At 48.4% G+C, this 24,142-nt stretch overlaps 1 pseudogene; it reads right to left on the minus strand.

The window, feature by feature from the left end:
- The window catches only part of LOC136613084 (zinc finger protein 585A-like), a 45,218-nt pseudogene extending 24,242 nt beyond the window's left edge, over positions 1-20,976 (minus strand).
- Between the last annotated feature and the right edge of the window lie 3,166 nt (positions 20,977-24,142).

The following is a 24,142-nucleotide window of genomic DNA, read 5'->3' on the forward strand; positions in this document are numbered from 1 at the left end:
GTGGCAGATGAAGGCTCTGTGATGCCGGTGATGTGACGGGAGAGACGGAGCTCCTGTGATCTGTGAGGAGGGTGAAGGACGGACAGAGACACCAATTCCCAGCAATGTACAGAAGAGGCAGGATGTTATATGGCAGAGGGGCTTACAGAGGAGCTGCCCCTCACACAGCGACCGGTCATAGGAGGAGGCAGCTTAGTATTATACTTGTACATAGATGAGGCCTCTGCAGGGTGTCGGTCACACAGTTACATGTAGGGCACCATGCAGGCTTACAGAGGAGCGGCCCCTCACACAGCGACCGGTCATAGGAGGAGGCGGCTTAGTATTATACTTGTACATAGATGAGGCCTCTGCAGGGTGTCGGTCACACAGTTACATGTAGGGCACCATGCAGGCTTACAGAGGAGCGGCCCCTCACACAGCGACCGGTCATAGAAGGAGGCGGCTTAGTATTATACTTGTACATAGATGAGGCCTCTGCAGGGTGTCGGTCACACAGTTACATGTAGGGCACCATGCAGGCTTACAGAGGAGCGGCCCCTCACACAGCGACCGGTCATAGGAGGAGGCGGCTTAGTATTATACTTGTACATAGATGAGGCCTCTACAGGGTGTCGGTAACACAGTTACATGTAGGACACCATGCAGGCTTACAGAGGAGCGGCCCCTCACACAGCGACCGGTCATAGGAGGAGGCGGCTTAGTATTATACTTGTACATAGATGAGGCCTCTGCAGGGTGTCGGTCACACAGTTATATGTAGGGCACCATGCAGGCTTACAGTGGAGCGGCCCCTCACACAGCGACCGGTCATAGGAGGAGGCGGCTTAGTATTATACTTGTACATAGATGAGGCCTCTACAGGGTGTCGGTCACACAGTTACATGTAGGGCACCATGCAGGCTTACAGAGGAGCGGCCCCTCACACAGCGACCGGTCATATGAGGAAGCGGCTTAGTGTTATACTTGTATGTAGATGAGGCCTCTGCAGGGTGTCGGTCACACAGTTACATGTAGGGCACCATGCAGGCTTACAGAGGAGCGGCCCCTCACACAGCGACCGGTCATAGGAGGAGGCGGCTTAGTATTATACTTGTACATAGATGAGGCCTCTACAGGGTGTCGGTCACACAGTTACATGTAGGGCACCATGCAGGCTTACAGAGGAGCGGCCCCTCACACAGTGACTGGTCATAGGAGGAGGCGGCTTAGTATTATACTTGTACATAGATGAGGCCTCTGCAGGGTGTCGGTCACACAGTTACATGTAGGGCCCCATGCAGGCTTACAGAGGAGCGGCCCCTCACACAGTGACTGGTCATAGGAGGAGGCGGCTTAGTATTATACTTGTACATGGATGAGGCCTCTGCAGGGTGTCAGTGACACAGTTACATGTAGGGCACCATGCAGGCTTACAGAGGAGCGGCCCCTCACACAGCGATCGGTCATAGGAGGAGGCGGCTTAGTATTATACTTGTACATAGATGAGGCCTCTGCAGGGTGTCTGTCACACAGTTACATGTAGGGCACCATGCAGGCTTACTGCCTATTAGTGACCCCATACTATGACCTCAGGTGGGCTGTGCAGCACCTATTATATCTAAGGGCTCATGCCCACCGGCGTATGCGTAAAACAGCACTGGGCTTTTTTTCTTGTACGTAACTAAATTTTCTTATACTACTTGTGAGTAAAATTTATTTTGCACATTTGTATAAAATCTGCAACATATATAATAAAAATATCCCAAATGTCATTTTCTGCTTAAAAGAATCTTCTATCTAGAAGATTCTTTTAAGCAGAAAATGACATTTGGGATATTTTTATTATATATGTTGCAGATTTTTGATGACCCGTCCTCAGGATAAGGCCACTTTTTGCGTTACGAGTCGCACAAATTTCGCACACATATGAACTCCATTCTTTTGAATGATTTCTCTGAGGAATTAACTAAACATAACTTCTATTAATACTCCAATAAAATTTAGAAGACCGGGCTAAAACAAGACAAAACACAAAGATTTCCACCACCCCACAACACAACATGGCGTACAGGAAAGATGGGTTTCAGTAATATCCCCCACAGATAAAGACTAAGATGGGGGGTATTTCCTCCAGTTTAGGTATGGAAACTAAACAGCACAGTCGCCCTAGTTTATAATAGGGTGGTGAGAACTACGTTACATAAGGGGTCTCGATTTACATCTTCATAGACCTCTGTAAGGGAACCTCTCTTAGAATAGGTGGTTAATCGTGAAGCACATTTCTGGAGGTGTAGACCCAGTACACATTCAGACGGTGCTTCTATTTGGGTGCTGTATAGTTTCCTTACCTAAACTGGGGGACATACCGCCCATCTTAGTCTTTATCTATGGGAGGATATTACCGAAACCCATCTTTCCTGTAGGCTGTGTTGTTGGGTGGTGGAAATCTTTCGGTTTGGTTTGTCTTGTTTTAGTGCAGTCTTCTTAATTTTATTCAAGTATTAATAAAAGTTATGTTTTAAGCCATTCTTTTGAATGGGATCATATACAGAAGCGATTTTTCTTTTCCCCGCATTGCATCATGGGAAAATAATCACGGCATGTCCTATCTTTGGCCATTGTTTTCAATGGGACAGGAAAAGGCATGACACAGTGTGTGATGTGCACATAAGTACGATGCGAGGCTCCCATGGCTTTTTATTCTACATGAACATTTTCCGCTGCTGGCCTCCAGCTCAGCACATGACTGCTGCATTGCACTGCAATTTCCCAGCTGCCTAAAAGTCCAGTACAGGGACAGCAGTAATAGCGCCTCCACCCCAATACAAGGTAACAGTACAGAGACATGGCGAGTAGGTTCAGGATGTCTGCCACAGACCGTCAGTAGAGAGGATCGTATGATTATCCAACAAGAACGAGCAGCTCCAACTGATTCGTTGTCCAGCATCCAGAGATCGGGGGCACAATACCTGTCTCTGGATGCTGGACAACGAATCAGTTGGAGCTGCTCGTTCTTGTTGGATAATCAGACGATCCTCTCTACTGATGGTGTGTGAAGAGGGCGAGCACAATTCCTCCTGCAGAAGCTCCACTAAGCCGCTTTCTAAGCTCTGCAGTGCCTGTTACTCCAGCACGGCACTCTCCCAGCATGGCGCTGCCAGCGCAAGTGGTTTCCGTATCACAGAAGGGATTCTCACACGCCACGCTGCCACTTCAGCCGACACTGCTCGGAGCGGTGATAGGGACCGCTCAGGAGCCAGCAGCACAGAGGAGGAGCAGACAAACACCCCATCAGACCCTCAGGTAGGATCTAAGCATACAGCATCAAGGCAGCCAGCAATGAGCTCTCCACACACAGGAGAGATTGAAGGACTTTAGCCATACTACCCCCCCCCCCCATCCTGACAAAAGCGCTGCACGCTCTGGTCATGCTGGAAGCACTAGTTCCACAACACAGTCTTCCCATGCAGCACATCTCTCCAAGAGCCCAGACAGCAGGAATCCCTCTCCAAGGTTCATTGCTTTACATTATACTGACCCCAATCTGCCAAGGGGCTCCACGCCAACCATGCCTTCAGATATATGCCACACTTTCCAACCATATAACATAAGAATTGGCACTGGCATCTTAACGAGTCCCTTATACATGATCCAGTTACCAAATAAGAGGTTCAAAATAATCTACAATGGTGGCATGGTACTTCACTAACCAGGCCACCTCAGACGTAGACCCTCTGCTTGTGTGGAAAGCCTATAAATGTTTAATTTGTGGCTTTCTCATTAGTATTGTCTCTCGCATCAAAACAGAGCATAGCGCCCATCTTAGGAATCTCTTAGAATGTATACAGGTCCTTGAAGTGACACAAAATGGATAGAGAAAGAGGGGCTGAGTTGGCTCAACTAAGGGGATAACCAAATGCTCTCACCAAATGCAGGAGACACTTTTACAAATTTGGGAACAAACTTAGCTGTACATTAGCTCGAGCATTATGGAAAGAAAGGGCTAGGTCATACATCCACCACATCTCCACATCGTTAGGGCATACCCACCATTTACCACAACAGATTTCATAGGCGTTCAGAGAATATTATAAATCTCTCTATAATTTGCTTTGCTCACTAGCAGACGATGAATTGGCGTCCCATAGATCGAACATGCAAGCATATCTACAAAGCTCTGGCCAAGGCCATTTACCCCTAGAGGCAATCTAAGCCCTGGAGACACTAATCTCACAAGGAGAACTTGCCCTTACACTGAAAGAATCACACTGGATGATAGCATGCAAGTTACAAGTTAATGAATACATTATCAAACATTTTCTACCTTCTTCACCCTTCAAAATGGACTCTGTTACTGCCATGATGTGACAGGTCTATTCAGTGAAATTGGGATATCTTGTAAAAAGAGATGAGCGAGCACCAAAATGCTCGGGGGCTCATTGCTCGAGTCGAACTTTTCGTAATGCTGCCATGATGTGACAGGTCTATTCAGTGAAATTGGGATATCTTGTAAAAAGAGATGAGCGAGCACCAAAATGCTCGGGGGCTCATTGCTCGAGTCGAACTTTTCGTAATGCTCGAGAGCTCGTTTCGAGTAACGAACTCCATTGCAGTCTATGGGGGACTCGAGCATTTTTGTATGGGACCAATGCTCCGCATAGGTGATGACTTGTCAAACACCAGAATAAATCAGAAAGTCATGGAAACACCACAGAAACGGATAGGGAAGGGCAGGGGCAGCATGCATGGCTGCATCTAAGGCTCCCAGGTCCCACTATTAAGCCGAAATGGGGGCAAGAGTTTGGCATCACCCCCCCCCAACAATTTAGTTGGGACAAACCCTCATTAGCAAGGCACATGCGCTAGCACATCTTAGCTAAGCACCACACTACCTGCAACCAAGGACAATCACTGCCTGTGGGTGACTCCGCTGCCTCTTCTCCTGGGTTACATGCTGGCATTGCTGTCCAACCCCCCCGCACGACCCTGCGTCCACAGTGCACCCAAAATTTTCCGTGCACAGCGTTTAGCTGGCTTCATGCCACAAGCTCACTTCATAGCCACACCACCCTTATGCCTATTTATAGGTAAATAATGGATGAGGTGGATCCGGAGGCACACACTGCAGAGGGTTGGCAGGGCTAGGCAGCGACCCTCTCTGAAAGTGTGGGCGATAGCCCACAATGCTGTTGAGAATTGATGATAAATTGACATACGATCATCATTCCAATCCCGTGCCACCTCCGTCACAAAATTGTCAGGAACCGCAAACGTGGACATAAAGGGGACTCAGGTGCCAGCCCAGCACTTCTACACATCTCCACAATGCAGCAATACTCTGTGTGGGAAGCATGTGAATGGGCCCAGGGTCAGGCTCGGTCCCTGCCTCCACCTTGTGTGACCCAAGGTGCCGCGAGTTACATAGCAATGGGAAATCCATGCGTCGCCACACGATTCATTCTATGTAGGTATCAGATAGCTCAACATCACAATGGGAAGTCTTTGAGTTACTTGGGGTTGCCTATGCTGTTGGTGCACAAAGATGGTATTACACAGGAAGAAATCAGAGTGTCCAAACATGGCAGAGTTTCACCCCGCCAAGGACCTCAGCCTCGGCCCACATTTCTGCCCTAGTCACTCAGTGCATTTGTGCCAGACAGGTAAAACAACGCAATGGGAAGTCTTTGTGCACCCACAGCATAGACGAGCCCAAGGAACTCAAACATGGTATTACACGTGAGGAAACAAGTCCCAACACACTTCATTCTGTGTAGGTGTCAGATAGCTCAACACCGCGATGGGAAGTCTTTGAGTTCCTTTGGCTCGCCTATGCTGTGGGTGCACAAAGATGGTATTACACAAGAAGTAATCAGAGTGTCCAAACATGGCAGAGTTTCTCCCTACCAAGAACCTCAGCTTTGGCCCACATTTCTTCCCAATTCAGTCAGTGTATTTGTGCACCCAAAGCATAGGCAGACCCCTGTAACATATCTGTAGCAAGAGTATAGGTGAACCCCTCAAACCATTCAGTAGAAACTGTATAGGCGGACCCCTCAAACCATTGAGTAGAAAAGGTATAGGCAGACCCCTGTAACATTTCTGTAGCCAAAGTATAGGCAGACACCAGTATCATTTCTGTAGCAAAAGTATAGGCGAACCCCTGTAACATTTCTGTAACGAGAGTATAGGCGAACCCCTCAAACCATTCAGTAGAAAAGGTATAGGCAGACCTCAGTAACATTTCTGTAGCCAAAGTATAGGCAGACCACAGTAACATTTCTGTAGCAAAAGTATATGCAAACCCCTGTAACATTTCTGTAGCACGAGTATAGGCGAACCCCTCAAACCATTCAGTGGAAAAGGTATAGGTAGACTCCAGTAACATTTCTGTAGCCAAAGTATAGGCGGACCCCAGTAACATTTCCTTAGCAAAAGTATAGGTGAACCCCTGTGACATTTCTGTAGCAGGAGTATAGGCAAACCCCTCAAACCATTCAGTAGCAACTGTATAGGCGGACCCCAGTAACATTTCTATAGCAAGAGTATAGGCGGACCCAGTAACATTTCTGTAGCAAAAGTATAGGCAGACCCCAGTAACATTTCTGCAGCAAGAGTTTAGGCGGACGCCAATAACATTTTTGTAGCAAGAGTATAGGCAAACCCCTCAAACCATTCAGTAGAAAAGGTATAGGCAGACCCCTGTAACATTTTTGTAGCCAAAGTATAGGCGGACCCCAGTAATATTTCCTTAGCAAAAGTATAGGCGAACCCCTGTAACATTTCTGTAGCAAGAGTATAGGCGAACCCCAGTAACATTGGTGTACCAATAGTATAGGCGAACACCTGTAAAAACTTGCTTACCAAGAGTATAGGCGAAGCCTGGAAAAATTAGTTTGCTAGTAGTATTGGCAATGACCTAAAAAATTGGTGTACTGAGAGTACAAGTGTACCCCTGAAAAATTGCTGAACGCCGAGGGCAGGTGAAACCCACAAACATTTTTTGAAGATACAGGTCTTTATTGGTTAATTTGTAACAGAGCCTGGAGACAGCCCTCTGCAAAATTTGGTTTAAGTTTAACTTTTAAAACTTTAAAAACTGATAAAACTTTTAAACAGAGCATTTTGGGCCGCATAGAAATTGGCAGTTCAGCGTGATGTTATGCTGTTTTAAGAGGAGTAGGAGGAGTAATAATATCTGAGAGGGATACACAAAGCTAATTCTCCCCTTTTTTGGGGTGACAGAGGATGCATTTTTCTCCTGTTGCAGTGAAAAGATTCTTTAGGATCCGCTGTTTTCCGCCGGTCAAGAAGAGAAGTCTGGGGAAATCCAGCCTTTCAGTTGACAGGTGGGTACGCTTATCCGTGATGATCCCCCCAGCAGCACTAAACACCCTCTCTGACAACATGCTAGCGGCAGGGCAGGCCAGCACCTCCAGGGCATGCAGCGCAAGTTCGTGCCTTGTGCCCAGCTTTGACATCCAGTAGTTGTATGGAGCAGAGGGATCACGTAGGACTGTGGTATGGTCGGCTATGTGCTCCCTCCGACTCAGTCTTGACTGGAGAGTGGTGACACAGTCTTGCTGGGGAACCATAAATTTGGCAAAGGCCTTGGAAAGTGTTACCCTGCCTGAGCTGGACAAGCTGCCTGATCCCCGTGCCTCCCATGTTAGTTGGCCCTCTGAACTGCGTCTTTTACCGCTAGCTTGTTAGATGGGAACATTAGTATCACTTTTTCCACCCGGGCCCTGTGGTATTGCATCACTCTCATACCTCTTTCCTCTTCGGGAATGAGAGTGAAAAAGGTTCTCCTTATACCTTGGGTCGAGAAGGGTGTACACCCAGTAACCCGTGTTGGCAAAAATGTTGAAAACGTGTGGGTCATGGGAAAGGCAGCCTAACATGAAGTCAGCCATGTGTGCCAGAGTCTCAGTACGCAACACATCACTGTCCTCACTAGGAAGATGCTCCCCCTCCTCCTCTTCAGCCCATACATGCTGAACATATGACAGCCAAGCAGCATAGGTACCCTCTGCGGTGTGGCTAGCGGTCTCTTCTCCCTCCTCCTCATCCCCCTCCTCCTCCTCCTCCAAAACCCGCTGAGATATAGACATGAGGGTGGTCTGGCTATCAAGCAACATACTGTTATCCCATGTCTCCTCTTCTAAACGCAGAGCGTTGGGCTTTATGCAAAGCAACAAACTTCTCAGCAGGCAAAGCAGCGGGATGGTAATGCTAATGATGGCCGCATCACCGCTCACCATTTGGGTAGACTCCTCAAAGTTTCTGAGGACCTGGCAGATATCGGCAATCCATGCCCACTCCTCTGTAAAGAACTGCGGAAACTGACTACCACTGCACTGCCTATGTTGCAGCTGGTATTCCACAATTGCTCTACACTGCTCATACAGCCTGGCCAACATGTGCAGCGTAGAATTCCAGCGCGTGGGCACGTTGCACAGCAGTTGGTGCACTGGCAGCCGAAACCAAAGTTGCAGTGTCCTGAGGGTGGCAGTATCCGTGGTGGACTTGCAGGAATGTGCGCAGACGCGGCGCACCTTGCCGAGCAGGTCAGACAAGTGGGGGTAGTTTTTCAGAAACTGCTGAACCACCAGATTAAAGACGTGCGCTAGGCATGGCACGTGTGTGAGGCTGCTAATCTGCAGAGCCGCCACCAGGTTACGGCCGTTGTCACACATGACCATGCCCGATTCGAGGCTCAGCGGCGAAAGCCAAAGATTGGTTTGCTCCATCAGACCCTGTAACAGCTCAGGGGCCGTGTGCCTCTTATCACCTAAGCTAATTAGTTTCAACACGGCTTGCTGACGCTTGCCCACCGCTGTGCTGTCCCGCGCTACTGACTGCTGGCAACGTGCTCACACTTCGTAATTAAGAGGTGGAGGTGGCGGAGGAGGAAGAGGGGGGGGGGGTTGGAGGAGGTGGTATAGTACGCCGCAGATACCAGCACCGAGGTACGACCTGCTATTCTTGGTGTGGGTAGCACGTGGGCGGTCCCAGGCTCTGACTCGGTCCCAGCCTCCACTAAGTTCACCCAATGTGCCGTCAGGGAGATATAGTGGCCCTGCCCGCCAGTACTTGTCCACGTGTCCGTGGTTAGGCGGACCTTCCAAGTAACTGCGTTGTTGAGGGCACGGGTAATGTTGGGGGAGACGTGCTGGTGTAGGGCGGGGACGTCACACCGGGAAAAATAGTGGGACCACCGCCATCATGTTTTGGAAAGCCTCCGTTTCTACAAGCCTGTACGGCAGCATCTGCAGGCTGATTAATTTGGCAATGTGCACGTATAAAGCTTGTGCAGGCGGGTGGGTGGCGGCGTATTTGCACTTTCGCTCCAATGCTTGTGTTAGCGACAGCTGAACGCTGCACTGGGAGACATTGCTAGAGGGTGTGGGTGCAGGCCCAGGTTGCACACCACTGTTTGTCAGTCATCCGCGCTCTCACTGAAAAACATCCACACCTTTGAACATCTAGCCCTCTGCACGGAGGCTTGTCGCGAGGGGTGCTTTTGGAAACAGTTGGGGGATTCTTCGCTCTGGTTCTGCCTCTACCCCTGGCCACCCCACTGCCTCTTCCTACCTGTCCTGCTGCTGCACTTGCCTGCCCCTTTGAAGCCCTGTCTTCACTAGACTTAGCAAGCCAGATGGGGTCAGTCACCTCATCATCCAGCAGCGCTTTCTTTGAATCCTCTGTGCGCTCCTCCCTCGGAGTTACTGCCATTTCTACTACCTCACTGAAAGACAACTGTGTCTCATCATCCTCATCCACAAAAAGCTCTTGAGACAGTTGCCGAAAGTAAACAGTGCTAATAACTGCGACAACTTCACCGCACCCAAGAAAAGGGTATTGTGCGATGCTCTGCCCAGGGGCAGTAAGCTATACAGGCAGTGAACAGTGCTAATATCTGCAGCAACTTTACCGCACCCAAGGAAAGGGTATTGTGCGACACTTTCTGACCAGAGGGAAATATGTTTTAAAAAAACAATATTGGTGCACTACTACTCCCAGCCAGCCACAACAATAATGCACACGATGAGGAGTAGCCCTAAGGAAGACCATTGGGTTTCTTGAAGACAGGATCCTACTCAAACGCTTTCCCTCAACTCTGCCTAATGCACTGCAGACTAAGAGCTGTAATGCTCTGCAGAGATATATATCTTTTTTAAAAAGAAAAAAAAAAACCAACTTCACCGCACCCAAGGAAAGGGTATTGTGCGACGCTCTGCACAGGGGTAGAGAGCTATACAGCCAGTGGATAGTGCTGATAACTGCGGCTACTTCACCCAACACATAGTATGTAGAGATAAGCGAACATACTCGTCCGAGCTTGATGCTCATTCGAGTATTAGCGTGTTTGAGATGCTCGTTACTAGAGGCAAGCACCACGCGATGTTCGAGTTACTTTCACTTTCGTCTCTGAGATGTTAGCGCGCTTTTCTGGCCAATAGAAAGACAGGGAAGGCATTACAACTTCCTCCTGTAATGTTCCAGCCCTATACCACCCCCCTGCAGTGAGTGGCTGGGGAGATCAGGTGTCACCCGAGTATATAAATTGGCCCCTCCCGCGGCTCGCCACAGATGCATTCTGACATAGATCAGGGAAAGTGCTACTGATGCTGGAGCTGCTATAGGGAGAGTGTTAGGAGTGATTTTAGGCTTCAAGAACCACAACGGTCCTTCTTAGGGCCACATCTGACCGTGTGCAGTACTGTTGAGGCTGCTTTTTGCAGTGTTGCCCTTTTTTTTTTTGTATATCGGCCGTGCAGAGCATTGCGTCCTGCAGTAATTTTACATAGTATAGGGCAAGTAGTGGTGAGGCAGGGACAGTGAAAAAGCTGAAAGAGATATACTGTCTATATAGGCAGTGGGCTTTTCCTAAAAAATTTGGGAAAAAACTTTCTATTTGGGCTGCCTGTGACCGTCCTCAGTGTACTGCGTCTGTGCTGGGGGTAGTAGTCCTAATTAATACGCAGCCAACTAAGTGTTACAGCAGGCTTGCGCAAAATTCTTTCCTGGCTCTGCGTTGGCCGTTACATCACCGCTGTCATCCTGTCCAGAGGGAAACAGACTGCAGTAATTTTACATAGTTTAGGTCAAGTAGTGGTGAGGCAGGGACAGTGAAAAAGCTGAAAGAGATATACTGTCTATATAGGCCGTGGGCTTTTCCAAAAAACTTTGGGAAAAAACTTTCTATTTGGGCTGCCTGTGACCGTCCTCAGTGTACTGCGTCTGTGCTGGGGGTAATAGTCCTAATTAATACGCAGCCAGCTAAGTGTTACAGCAGGCTTGCGTAAAATTGTTTCCTGGCTCTGCTGTGCGTTCCGTAAGCGAAGTCAGCCTCCAACCACAGGCCAATAAGCGGCACATTTAATTACAGCGTTCTGTTTCTGCACTACTGGTAATACACCATGCTGAGGGGAAGGGGTAGGCCTAGAGGACGTGGACGCGGGCGAGGACGCGGAGGCCCAAGTCAGGGTGTGGGCACAGGCCGAGCTCCTGATCCAGGTGTATCGCAGCCGACTGCTGCGGGATTAGGAGAGAGGCACGTTTCTGGCGTCCCCACATTCATCTCACAATTAATGGGTCCACGCGGTAGACCTTTATTAGAAACTGAGCAGTGTGAGCAGATCCTGTCGTGGATGGCAGAAAGTGCATCCAGCAATCTATCCACCACCCAGACTTCTACGCCGTCCACTGCTGCAACTCTGAATCCTCTGGCTGCTGCTCCTCCTTCCTCCCAGCCTCCTCACTCCATTACAATGACACATTCTGAGGAGCAGGCAGACTCCCAGGAACTGTTCTCGGGACCCTGCCCAGAATGGGCAGCACTGGTTCCGAATCCTCTCCCACCGGAGGAGTTTGTCGTGACCGATGCCCAACCTTTGGAAAGTTCCCGGGGTCCGTGGGATGAGGCTGGGGACTTCTGGCAACTGTCTCAAGAGCTTTCAGTGGGTGAGGAGGACGATGACGATGAGACACAGTTGTCTATCACTCAGGTACTAGTAATTGGAGTAAGTCCGAGGGAGGAGCGCACAGAGGATTTGGAGGAAGAGCAGCAGGACGATGAGGTGACTGACCCCACCTGGTTTGCTAAGCCTACTGAGGACAGGTCTTCAGAGGGGGAGGCAAGTGCAGCAGCAGGGCAGGTTGGAAGAGGCAGTGCGGTGGCCAAGGGTAGAGGCAGGGCCAGACTGAATAATCCACCAACTGTTTCCCAAAGCGCCCCCTCGCGCCATGCCACCCTGCAGAGGCCGAGGTGCTCAAAGGTCTGGCAGTTTTTCACTGAGAGTGCAGACAACCGACAAACAGTGGTGTGCAACCTTTGTCGCGCCAAGATCAGCCGGGGAGCCACCACCACCAGCATGCACAGACATATGATGGCCAAGCACCCCACAAGGTGGGACGAAGGCCGTTCACCGCCTCCGGTTTGCACCGCTGCCTCTCCGCCTGTGCCCCAACCTGCCACTGAGATCCAACCCCTCTCTCAGGAGACAGGCACTACCGTCTCCTGGCTTGCACCCACACCCTCACCTCCGCTGTCCTCAACCCCATCCACCAATGTCTCTCAGCCGTCGCTAGCGCAAGTATTGGAGCGCAAGCGCAAGTACGCCGCCACGCACACGCACGCTCAAGCGTTAAACGTGCACATAGCCAAATTGATCAGCCTGGAGATGCTGCCGTATTGGCTTGTGGAAACGGAGGCTTTCAAAGGCATGATGGCGGCGGCGGCCCCGCGCTACTCGGTTCCCAGTCGCCACTACTTTTTCCGATGTGCCGTCCCAGCCCTGCACGACCACGTCTCCCGCAACATTGTACGCGCCCTCACCAACGCGGTTACTGCCAAGGTCCACTTAACAACGGACACGTGGACAAGCACAGGCGGGCAGGGCCACTATATCTCCCTGACGGCACATTGGGTGAATTTAGTGGACGCTGGGACCGAGTCAGAGCCTGGGACCGCTCACGTCCTACCCACCCCCAGAATTGCGGGCCCCAGCTCGGTGCTGGTATCTGCGGCGGTGTATGCTTCCTCCACTAAACCACCCTCCTCCTCCTCCTCCTCCTACGCAACCTCTGTCTCGCAATCAAGATGTGTCAGCAGCAGCACGTCGCCAGCAGTCGGTGTCGCGCGGCGTGGCAGCACAGCGGTGGGCAAGCATCAGCAGGCCGTGCTGAAACTACTCAGCTTAGGAGAGAAGAGGCACACAGACCATGAACTGCTGCAGGGTCTGACAGAGCAGACCGACCGCTGGCTTGCACCGCTGAGCCTCCAACCGGGCATGGTCGTGTGTGACAACGGCCGTAACCTGGTAGCGGCTCTGCAGCTCGGCAGCCTCACGCACGTGCCATGCCTGGCCCACGTCTTTAATTTGGTGGTTCAGCGTTTTCTGAAAAGCTACCCACGCTTGTCAGACCTGCTCGGAAAGGTGCGCCGGCTCTGCGCACATTTCCGCAAGTCCCACACGGACGCTGCCACCCTGCGCACCCTGCAACATCGGTTTAATCTGCCAGTGCACCGACTGCTGTGCGACGTGCCCACACGGTGGAACTCTACGCTCCACATGTTGGCCAGGCTCTATGAGCAGCGTAGAGCTATAGTGGAATACCAACTCCAACATGGGCTGCGCAGTGGGAGTCAGCCTCCTCAATTCTTTACAGAAGAGTGGGCCTGGTTGGCAGACATCTGCCAGGTCCTTGGAAAATTTGAGGAGTCTACCCAGATGGTGAGCGGCGATGCTGCAATCATTAGCGTCACCATTCCTCTGCTATGCCTCTTGAGAAGTTCCCTGCAAAGCATAAAGGCAGACGCTTTGCGCTCGGAAACGGAGGCGGGGGAAGACAGTATGTCGCTGGATAGTCAGAGCACCCTCCTGTCTATATCTCAGCGCGTTGAGGAGGAGGAGGAGGTGGAGGAGCATGAGGAGGAGGGGGAAGAGACAGCTTGGCCCACTGCTGAGGGTACCCATGCTGCTTGCCTGTCATCCTTTCAGCGTGTATGGCCTGAGGAGGAGGAGGAGGATCCTGAAAGTGATCTTCCTAGTGAGGATAGCCATGTGTTGCGTACAGGTACCCTGGCACACATGGCTGACTTCATGTTAGGATGCCTTTCTCGTGACCCTCGCGTTACACGCATTCTGGCCACTACGGATTACTGGGTGTACACACTGCTCGACCCACAGTATAAGGAGAACCTTTCCACTCTCATACCCGAAGAGGAAAGGGGTTCGAGAGTGATGCTATACCACAGGACCCTGGCGGACAAACTGATGGTAAAATTCCCATCCGACAGCGCTAGTGGCAGAAGGCGCAGTTCCGAGGGCCAGGTAGCAGGGGAGGCGCAGAGATCAGGCAGCATGTACAGCATAGGCAGGGGAACACTCTCCAAGGCCTTTGACAGCTTTCTGGCTCCCCAGCAAGACTGTGTCACCGCTCCCCAGTCAAGGCTGAGTTGGCGGGAGCACTGTAAAAGGATGGTGAGGGAGCACGTAGCCGATCACACGACCATCCTCCGTGACGCCTCTGCCCCCTACAACTACTGGGTGTCGAAGCTGGACACGTGGCCTGAACTCGTGCTGTATGGAGGTGCTTGCTTGTCCTGCGGCTAGCGTCTTGTCAGAGAGGGTGTTTAGTGCGGCTGGGGGAATCATCACGGATAAGCGTACCCGCCTGTCAACCGACAGTGCCGACAGGCTTACACTCATCAAGATGAACAAAGCCTGGATTTCCCCAGACTTCTCTTCTCCACCAGCGGACATGCAATACGTAGGCTGCACCCGCGGATGGAAGCATCGTTCTCTATCACCATCAAAAACGGGGACCTTTTAGCTTCATCAATCTGTGTATTCTATTCATCCTCCTCCTCCTGCTCCTCCTCCTGAAACCTCACGTAATCACGCCGAACGGGCAATTTTTCTTAGGCCCACAAGGCTCAGTCATATAATTTTTGTAAACAATTTTTATATGTTTCAATGCTCATTAAAGCGTTGAAACTTGCACCTGAAGCAATTTTTATTTTAACTGGGCTGCCTCCAGGCCTAGTTACAAGTTAAGCCACATTAACCAAAGCGATTAATGGGTTTCACCTGCCCTCTTGGTTGGGCATGGGCAATTTTTCTCAGGTACATTAGTACTGTTGGTACACCAATTTTTTGGGGCCCTCGCCTACAGTGTAATCCAATTAATTTTTTGCCCACCTGCATTAAAGCTGATGTTACATCAGCTGTGCTGGGCACTGCAATGGGATATATTTATGTACCGCCGGTGGGTTCCAGGGAGCCACCCATGCTGTCGGTCCACATGGAGTTGTAACTGCATGTGTCCACTTCTAAAGAACCCCTGTCTGACTGGGGCATGCAGTGTGGGCCGAAGCCCACCTGCATTAAACATGACATTACCTCAGCTGTGATGGGCAATGCAATGGGATATATTTATGTACCGCCGGTGGGTTCCAGGAAGCCACCCATGCTGTCGGTCCACACGGAGTTGTAACTGCATGTGTCCACTTCTAAAGAACCCCTGTCTGACTGGGGCATGCAGTGTGGGCCGAAGCCCACCTGCATTAAACATGACATTACCTCAGCTGTGCTGGGCACTGCAATGGGATATATTTATGTACCACCGGTGGGTTCCAGGGAGCCACCCATGCTGTCGGTCCACACGGAGTTGTAACTGCATGTGTCCACTTCTAAAGAACCCCAGTCTGACTGGGGTATGCAGTGTGGGCCGAAGCCCACCTGCATTAAACATGACATTACCTTAGCTGTGATGGGCAATGCAATGGGATATATTTATGTACCGCCGGTGGGTTCCAGGGAGCCACCCATGCTGACGGTCCACACGGAGTTGTAACTGCATGTGTCCACTTCTAAAGAACCCCAGTCTGACTGGGGCATGCAGTGTGGGCCGAAGCCCACCTGCATTAAACATGACATTACCTCAGCTGTGCTGGGCACTGCAATGGGATATATTTATGTTGATGGAGGTGGCACTGGATTTGATTTCTCATTGTTTCTGTACAGCATGGTGGGCTATCGCCCCGCCCCTTTTAAAGAGGGTCGCTGCCTAGCCGTGCCAACCCTCTGCAGTGTGTGCCTGCGGTTCCTCCTCATGGCATATGCACTTATAAATAGACATGAGGGTGGTGTGGCATGAGGGCAGCTGAAGGCTGCGCAGGGACACTTTGGTGTGCGCTGTGGACACTGGGTCGTGCGGGGGGGGGGGGGGGGGTTGGACTGCATGTAACCCAGGAGAAGTGGCAGCGGAGTGTCATGCAGGCAGTGATTGTGCTTTGTTGGAGGTAGTGTGGTGCTTAGCTAAGGTATGCCATGCTAATGAGGGTTTTTCAGAAGTAAAAATTGTTGGGAGGGGGGGGGCACTCTTGCCGCTATTGTGGCTTAATAGTGGGACCTGGGAACTTAAGATGCAGCCCAACATGTAGCCCCTTGCCTGCCCTATCCATTGCTGTGTCGTTCCCATCACTTTCTTGAATTGCCCAGATTTTCACAAATGGAAACCTTAGCGAGCATCGGCGATATACAAATGTGCTCGGGTCGCCCATTGACTTCAATGGGGTTGATTACTCGAAACGAACCCTCGAGCATCGCGAAAATTTCGTCCCGAGTAACGAGCACCCGAGCATTTTGGTGCTCGCTCATCTCTAATAGTATGGTATCTGTGAAATGCTGTTCTGCGGTGGCCCAGGAAATATTTGTGTACTATTTAGCGATGAGTGAGCTGTTATAGCTGTAATGCTCTGCAGAGGGATATATTTTTAAAGAAAACCAAAACTGGTGCACTACTGCTCCAAGCCAGGCATAATTTCAATGCACACGATGATGAGTAGCCCTAAAAAGGACCATTGGGGTTCTTGAAGACAGGATCCTACTCTAACACTTTCCCTAAATAAGCAGCTCTTTCCCTCAACTTTGCCTATGGCACTGCGCACACAGAACAGTATAGGTGTAATGGTCTGCAAAGGCCTGGATGCTTAAAAAAAAATTGTGCACTACTGCTCCCAGCCAGCCACAACAGTAATGCACATGATGAGGAGTAGCCCTAAGAAGGACTGTTGGGGTTCTTGAAGACAGGATCCTACTCTAACACTTTCCCTGTATAAGCCTCAGCACTTTCCCTAACCACTGCCAACATGCGTCTGGGGCGGGCCGCGGGTGGGACCATTTTAAGTACTCCGCGGTCACCTGATCTCTCCAGCCACTCACTACTGTGGGGGGCAGAGGGCTGGCACGTCACTGCAGGAAGTGGTAATGCCTTCCCCGCATGTTTATTGGCTAGAAAATGGCGCTAAACATGCAGGGAAGGGAAATGCAATTGACTCGAGTACCGCGTGGTGTTTGTCTCGAGTAACGAGTATCTTGAACACCCTAATACTCGAACGAGCATCATGCTCAAATGAGTGTGCTCGCTCATCTCTACTTGTAAAGCAACAGTATTAGCGCCTTTTCATCGACAGTTCTTCCAAGAGCCTGGAAGCAGTCCTGCTCCACAATGGAAATCAACTTCCATCCCTTCCAGTGGCTCACTCTGTACATCTCAATGAGGAGTACAGTAGTACATTCCTAATGGGTCTTCAAGGCAGTTTCACTAAGTTTCCTTGCTATCTTTGTCCTTGGGATAGCAGAGCCAAAACTAAACACTAACATTGAGAAAACTGGCCTGTACGATTAGACTTCACTCTTGGATGAAGTAACATCAAGTAGGAACCCCTAAATAAATAATGAATGTACAGCAATGAAAAATTTACTAAACTTCTTCCCGAAGCTGACTGAGGCCACGGTAAAATCTGGCATCTTAGTGGGACCACAAATCAAGAGGATCATAAATTTCATGTCTGAAATTTCCTGATAAGCTCACAAAAGTACAGAAAGCAGCTTGGAACAGTTTTGTTGCCGTGGTTCAGGGATTCTTAGTAAATCACAAAGCAGACAATTATGTGGAGTTGGTGGAAATGATAGTGAAGAAATACCACGCTATGGGCTGCAGGATGTCGCTCAAGGTTCATATCCTGGATTCTCATCTACGTAAATTCAAGCAGAACATGGGAGCATACTCCCAGGAACAAGGAGAAAGGTTCCACCAAAATATGAAGCGCTTTGAGCGTCTCTATCAAAGACAATACAATGAGAATATGATTGACGACTACATCTGGGGGCTGGTACATGAAAGTAGTTAAAGGGGTTGTCTTGCGAAAGCAAGTGGGGTTATACACTTCTGTATGGCCATATTAATGCACTTTGTAATGTACATCGTGCATTAAATATGAGCCATGCAGAAGTTATTCACTTACCTGCTCCGTTGCTAGCGTCCCCGTCACCATGGATCCGTCTAATTTCGCTGGCTTCTTGCTTTTTTAGACGCGCTTGCGCTGTGCGGTCTTCTGCCTGGTGAATGTGGCCGCTCGTGCCGGAGAGCTGGTCACCGCGTCGTCATCGTAGCTCCGCCTCCGTCACGTGGTGCCGATCAGCCAATGAGGTGGCTGTATCGGCAGTGGAACACGGAAGACAGAAGAAGAAACTCCACGGTGCACCATGGGAAGACCCGCGGTGCACCATGGGAAGACCCGCGGTGCACCGTGGGAGAAGACCAGCGGCGCCATCTTTAAAAGAAGAAATGAAGAAGCTGCAGAACGCTGATGCAGGTAAGTGCAATGTGCTTGTTAAAAACTAACACATGCTTTCTTTTTCACAGGGCATAATGCAGGGGTCGATTTAAAAAAAAAAAAAAAAACGCTTTCGCCGCAAGACAACTCCTTTAAGTACACAATCATCAATTGAAAAAAGAACCAGACATTTTAATTAATTTTATTAACTGTATAGTCATACTCTGCATTGTATAATGACTTTGGCTCAGGATTGTAAATAATTTCCTTTCTCACTGTGTATGTCCTTGAAATATTCGAAATTCAAAATCATATATTTTTAGTTATCAATGTCCTGACCACAAAAGCAAACTTTTGTCGAAATTAAAGTTATTTTCTAATATATTTTACAATAAGTTAACGGGAACAAATAAACTTTTCTTAGACACAAAAATTGCATAATTATCAAATAATATTGAAAATTTGATAAAGAAATTCCAAACAAGAATCGGATCCGTTAGAAAATTTGGATTTGCTTGTAAAAAGTTTTCCATGTATATAACTTCAAAACGACTTTTCCACTGTCTGACATCTTTGATGTTCCCTATGTGGGGTACTGGTACTAAAACAATTCCCACATTTTGCCTCATGGCTTCTTTCCTTTGTGATTTTTCTCATGTGTTACGAGATCTGATTACTTTTGTTAAACATTTCCTAGAGTGTGAACATAAATATGATTATTCTCTGTGAATTCTCTGATGTGAAACAAGACTTGATTTTTCTGTAAAAAACTTCCCACATTCTGAACAAGAAAATGTCTTCTCTCTTGTGTGAATTCTCTGATGTGAAATAAGATTTGATTTTTTTGTAAAACATTTCCCACATTCTGAACATGAAAATGGCTTCTCTCCTGTGTGAGTTCTCTGATGTTTAACAAGAGTTGATTTCAGGACAAAACATTTCCCACATCCTGAACATGAATAAGGCTTCTCTCCTGTGTGAATTTTCTGATGTAAAACAAGATTACATTTTTTTGAAAAACATTTCCCACACTCTGAACATATATATGGTTTTTCTCCCGTGTGAATTCTCTGATGCCCAATGAGGCTTGCTTTATTAATAAAACATTTCCCACATTCTGAACACGAATAAGGCTTCTCTCCTGTATGAATTCTCTGATGTAAAACAAGACTTGATTTTTCTGTAAAACACTTCCCACACTCTGAACATGAAAATGATTTCTCTCCTGTGTGAATTTTCTGATGTGAAACAAGATTTGATTTTTTTGTAAAGCATTTTCCACATTCTGAACAGGAAAATGGTTTCTCTCCTGTATGAATTCTTTGATGTTTAACAAGCTCTGATTTTGTTATAAAACATTTACCACATTCTAAACAGGGAAATGGCTTCTCTCCTGTGTGACTTATTTGATGTCTATCAAGGCTTGATTTATCAATAAAACATTTCCCACATTCTGAACATGAAAATGGCTTCTCTCCTGTGTGAATTCTCTGATGTGAAACAAGACTTAGTTTTTTTGCAAAACACTTCCCACAATCTGCACATGAAAATGCCTTCTCTCCCGTGTGAATTCGCTGATGTCTAACAAGCTCTGATTTTACTATAAAACACTTCCCACATTCTAAACAAGGAAACGGCTTTTCTCCTGAGTGAATTTTTTGATGTTTAACAAGAGCTGATTTCTGGATAAAACATTTCTCACAATCTGAACACGCATAGGGCCTTTCTCCTGTGTGATTTCTCTGATGTGAAACAAGACTTAATTTTTTTGCAAAACACTTCCCGCAATCTGAACATGAAAATGGCTTCTCTCCCGTGTGAATTCGCTGATGTTTAACAAGCTCTGATTTTACTATAAAACACTTGCCACACTCTAAACAAGGAAACGGCTTCTCGCCTGTGTGAATTCTCAGATGTTTAACAAGAGCTGATTTCTGGATAAAACATTTCTCACAATCTGAACACGCATAGGGCCTTTCTCCTGTGTGAATTCTCTGATGTGAAACAAGAGTTGATTTTTCTGTAAAACACTTCCCGCAATCTGAACATGAAAATGGCTTCTCTCCTGTGTGAATTCTCTGATGTGAAACAAGACTTGATTTTTTCGTAAAAACTTTACCACATCCTGAGCATGAAAACTGCTTCTGTCCTGTATCACTTTTTTCATGTAGAATACAATTAAATTGATTTGTAAAACATATCCCACTTTCTAAACAGGAGTATGGCTTCTCATCTCTACTGTGATGTCCTGGCTGTAAGTGAAGGGTAATGAGGTTTTCTCCTGAAGAGTGCTGCACAATATCTTCATCTTCTGCATTATAATTGTGGGATAACATGTCGTTTTCCTCAGAGTTCGCACTGGGATTATCTGTTAAGATAAAAACTGTATTTAATAAATTTATTTTTATTTTCAAATCACAAAAGTAGACTTATATTCCTAATATACTGGAAACTTAGTTTTGATGCAATTTGAGTTGTACTTTCTTTTTGGAGTCAAAGCCAGAAATGGATCCCATTGGAATTAATATAAGCTCTTTCTTTATGCTTTCCATTTTTTTTAAGCATGGTCCTGCTTTTTGGTCAAAAGCAGACATATAGTCAAAAAAATCCATCATCTTGTTGTTGGAAGTGAATGATACTTTCTCTGTGTGATTACAATATGAGAGCAAAAGGATTATTTATTGCAGAAAACTGAACACTTGAAGGGAGGCTCTAGTAGGCTGTTGGGCCCCCTCTAGCTTGGATGTAAGATGTGATATGGGCGGAGAATGGAGGCATACAGGTTCTGTATTGCTCCACATTTTGTGTAATTGATGCTCTAAATTGTGCAAACTCATAGGCTGTAGAAGTTGGTGACCCTGCTGGCCCCTTACATGTTCGTTTGGCAATTAAGATGGTGAACAGGCAGGCCACAGAAGTATGGCAATGCCGTGGAGGCATTCCTGTGACACCCTTGTATGTGCAGCCGAACATTATCCTGCTGGAAAATGCCTCTTGGCAGCCCTGCCATGAGAGACAACAAATATGTTCAGGACATCTTGCGGCCACACTTTGCTGAGCTGTCATTGTCCCTCGTACCACTACTAGGGGGGACCAACTGTCGTATGTGATGCCATCGCAGACCATCACAACAGTGAGGACAGTGTGCCTCTCCACAGCAAAGGCAGGATTAAGGCACTCACCCCAGGTCATCGTGAATGCCCAGACTAAACCTGGCTTCATCGATGCAGACAACTCGGTTCCACTCCATAACAGGCCAGTTTCATTGTTCATGGCACCACTCCAAAGAGAAGCAATGGTGCGTGGGTGTGAAAGGCAGTATACATAATGTCCCTCAGCCACGTTCCTGGAAATAGTTCAGACCGACACAGGGGCCTGTAACGTTGGTGCCACTGGTCTCTAACTTGTGGACAATGAAACAATTGGAAACACCTGTGCTTGTTTAATGATCAGACAATTCTTTCGACTGCTGGTCTGTCGACGGCATCACGTTTCTACTGGTCCCAACACTTCTTAACAGTCTGCACAGAATGGCCCAGGTGACTGTCAATTTGTGGATACAACCAGCCAGCTTTTCACATTCTAATAATGGTCTCCCTTCTCAAACATTGTTAACTGGAAAAAAATCTCTTTGATTGCATCATAAAGTCTTGTCTAGTGGTCAACAAGCTCTAAACAAGCAGAAAAAGCGGTCCACTACACACAAGGAGTCTCTGGGAGCCTTTTTATAGGTGGAGAATGGAACCACTTTTAGGGCCTTGGGTGACAAGACCATTCCTCTAATCACCCCCCAACTCTCATCATTTGTATATCTGTCTGAGATGTAACTGCATGCCAAGTTTTGCAGCAAAACAACAACTTCTTCTATTTGAATGATTTTTTTGACAATGAGTGTAGCATCTTATTTGTGGTATCTGTGTTTGTATAATGAAAATTTAATGTGTACATGTATTCTGTAAGTTTCTGGATGATCTATGTAGTCTTGTGTTTTTGTGTTTCTCCACTGGTATTAGTGTATCTTGACGCCACCAGGAAGTCCTGGTGGAGACAAGATTGACTCCACAAGAAAGTTCGGGTGGAGACAAGATTGATAGGGGGTGACGCTCCCTGATGCTGATTGGCTGCACGGCAGGCTGACAGAAAAAGTTGGGGGAAAATACAGACAGCGGCCAGTGCTGCAGACGCTCAGCCACAGCTGTAACACGCTTCCTCGCAAACAACGCACAAGGCACACAGCGGATCAGGGTTGTAGCACTGAGGGAAAATCGTCCTGAAACGGCTTTTCCTGGGCCGCCGGCGGCAGGGCTTGGTGGAGAGAAAGTGGTATGTGGCGGGCCGCAGAGTGCAGGAGCAGACAGCGGCAGACTTTCCCCAGCTGATGCAGCTTTTCAGATGCCAGACCACATGAGCTGACGGCGGCACCTGTCCACGGGGTGAGTGGGCAGCAGGGATATGACAGTCCCGCGGCCAAAGCAGAAGGCGTGAGAGTAGCATCTGTCAGCGGTGGAGTGGCCTGACAGTCCTGGCCGCGGCAGCTGTAAGCGGGGGGAGCAGGCGACATGGAGCTGAGTGTCCACCCGGTGGACCACAAGCGGTGAGGGTGGCAGCTGTGAGCAGGGGACCTTAGGGTGAGTGTAATATTTATTCTTAGGCTTACATTATTAGATGTTCATGCTGGCATGTTACAGTGGTAACATGCCAGTATTTACAGCTAATAATATAAGCATACTAAGGCCTCTCAGCAGCCTTGACCCTATCAGGAGCTGGGGGTGTGAGAGGGGCGTTCCTCCTGTCAACCCCCTAGCTTCCTGTGGCGTCAAGATACACTAATACCTTTTCCACTGTTTTCTATGTGTATGAATATGATGTGTATTGCACCTTTGCAGCACTAAATGGGTTGCCGTGAACCCCTTCTTCTACTTTCCCTTGTTATGTGGAGTTTTTCCCACCATGCAGTGTGAGGTGAAGAGTGTCTTAAGTTCCATGAGAGTGGACCGGTAGAGTGTTGGTGGAGTTTCCTAAGAGTTGGTGTCCGGGATCAGGGAACCACAATTAACTAGGCCTGTGTAAGCCACCCTGTTTCTCCCATTTCTCTTATGTTTCCTCCCTGTCGCTTTACATGTTCCAAACCCTCACTAACATGCCGTTGGATGTAGAGAGGACTGTTGTGCATTGCTATTTCAAGATGCACAGCAAATGGCTTTACTGACCGCTCCTGGTTTGGCCTATTGAATTTTACGCCATGTGCGGACACTTAATTATTCTCCAGTGAGATCACCATGGAGGAAGGAACGGTGGCGTCACGAGTGATAAAGAAGAACCATGGTAATCCACTTGTGGGTTTCCTATTTAATATAGTCTGCCCGTGCACCTTGGACATATCCCTGGTTACCCTCTGGGTGGGAGAGGGTAGAGCCACCATGACAAGTGAACTACTCTACCCCCGCTGTATCATAGGCTACGGCCATGATGGCGAACATATAACACGTGTGTCAGCACTGACACGTGTAGCCATAGTCGCTGTCACAC

This window comes from Eleutherodactylus coqui, chromosome 1 (genome assembly GCF_035609145.1).
Source record: "Eleutherodactylus coqui strain aEleCoq1 chromosome 1, aEleCoq1.hap1, whole genome shotgun sequence".
NCBI lineage: Eukaryota > Metazoa > Chordata > Amphibia > Anura > Eleutherodactylidae > Eleutherodactylus > Eleutherodactylus coqui.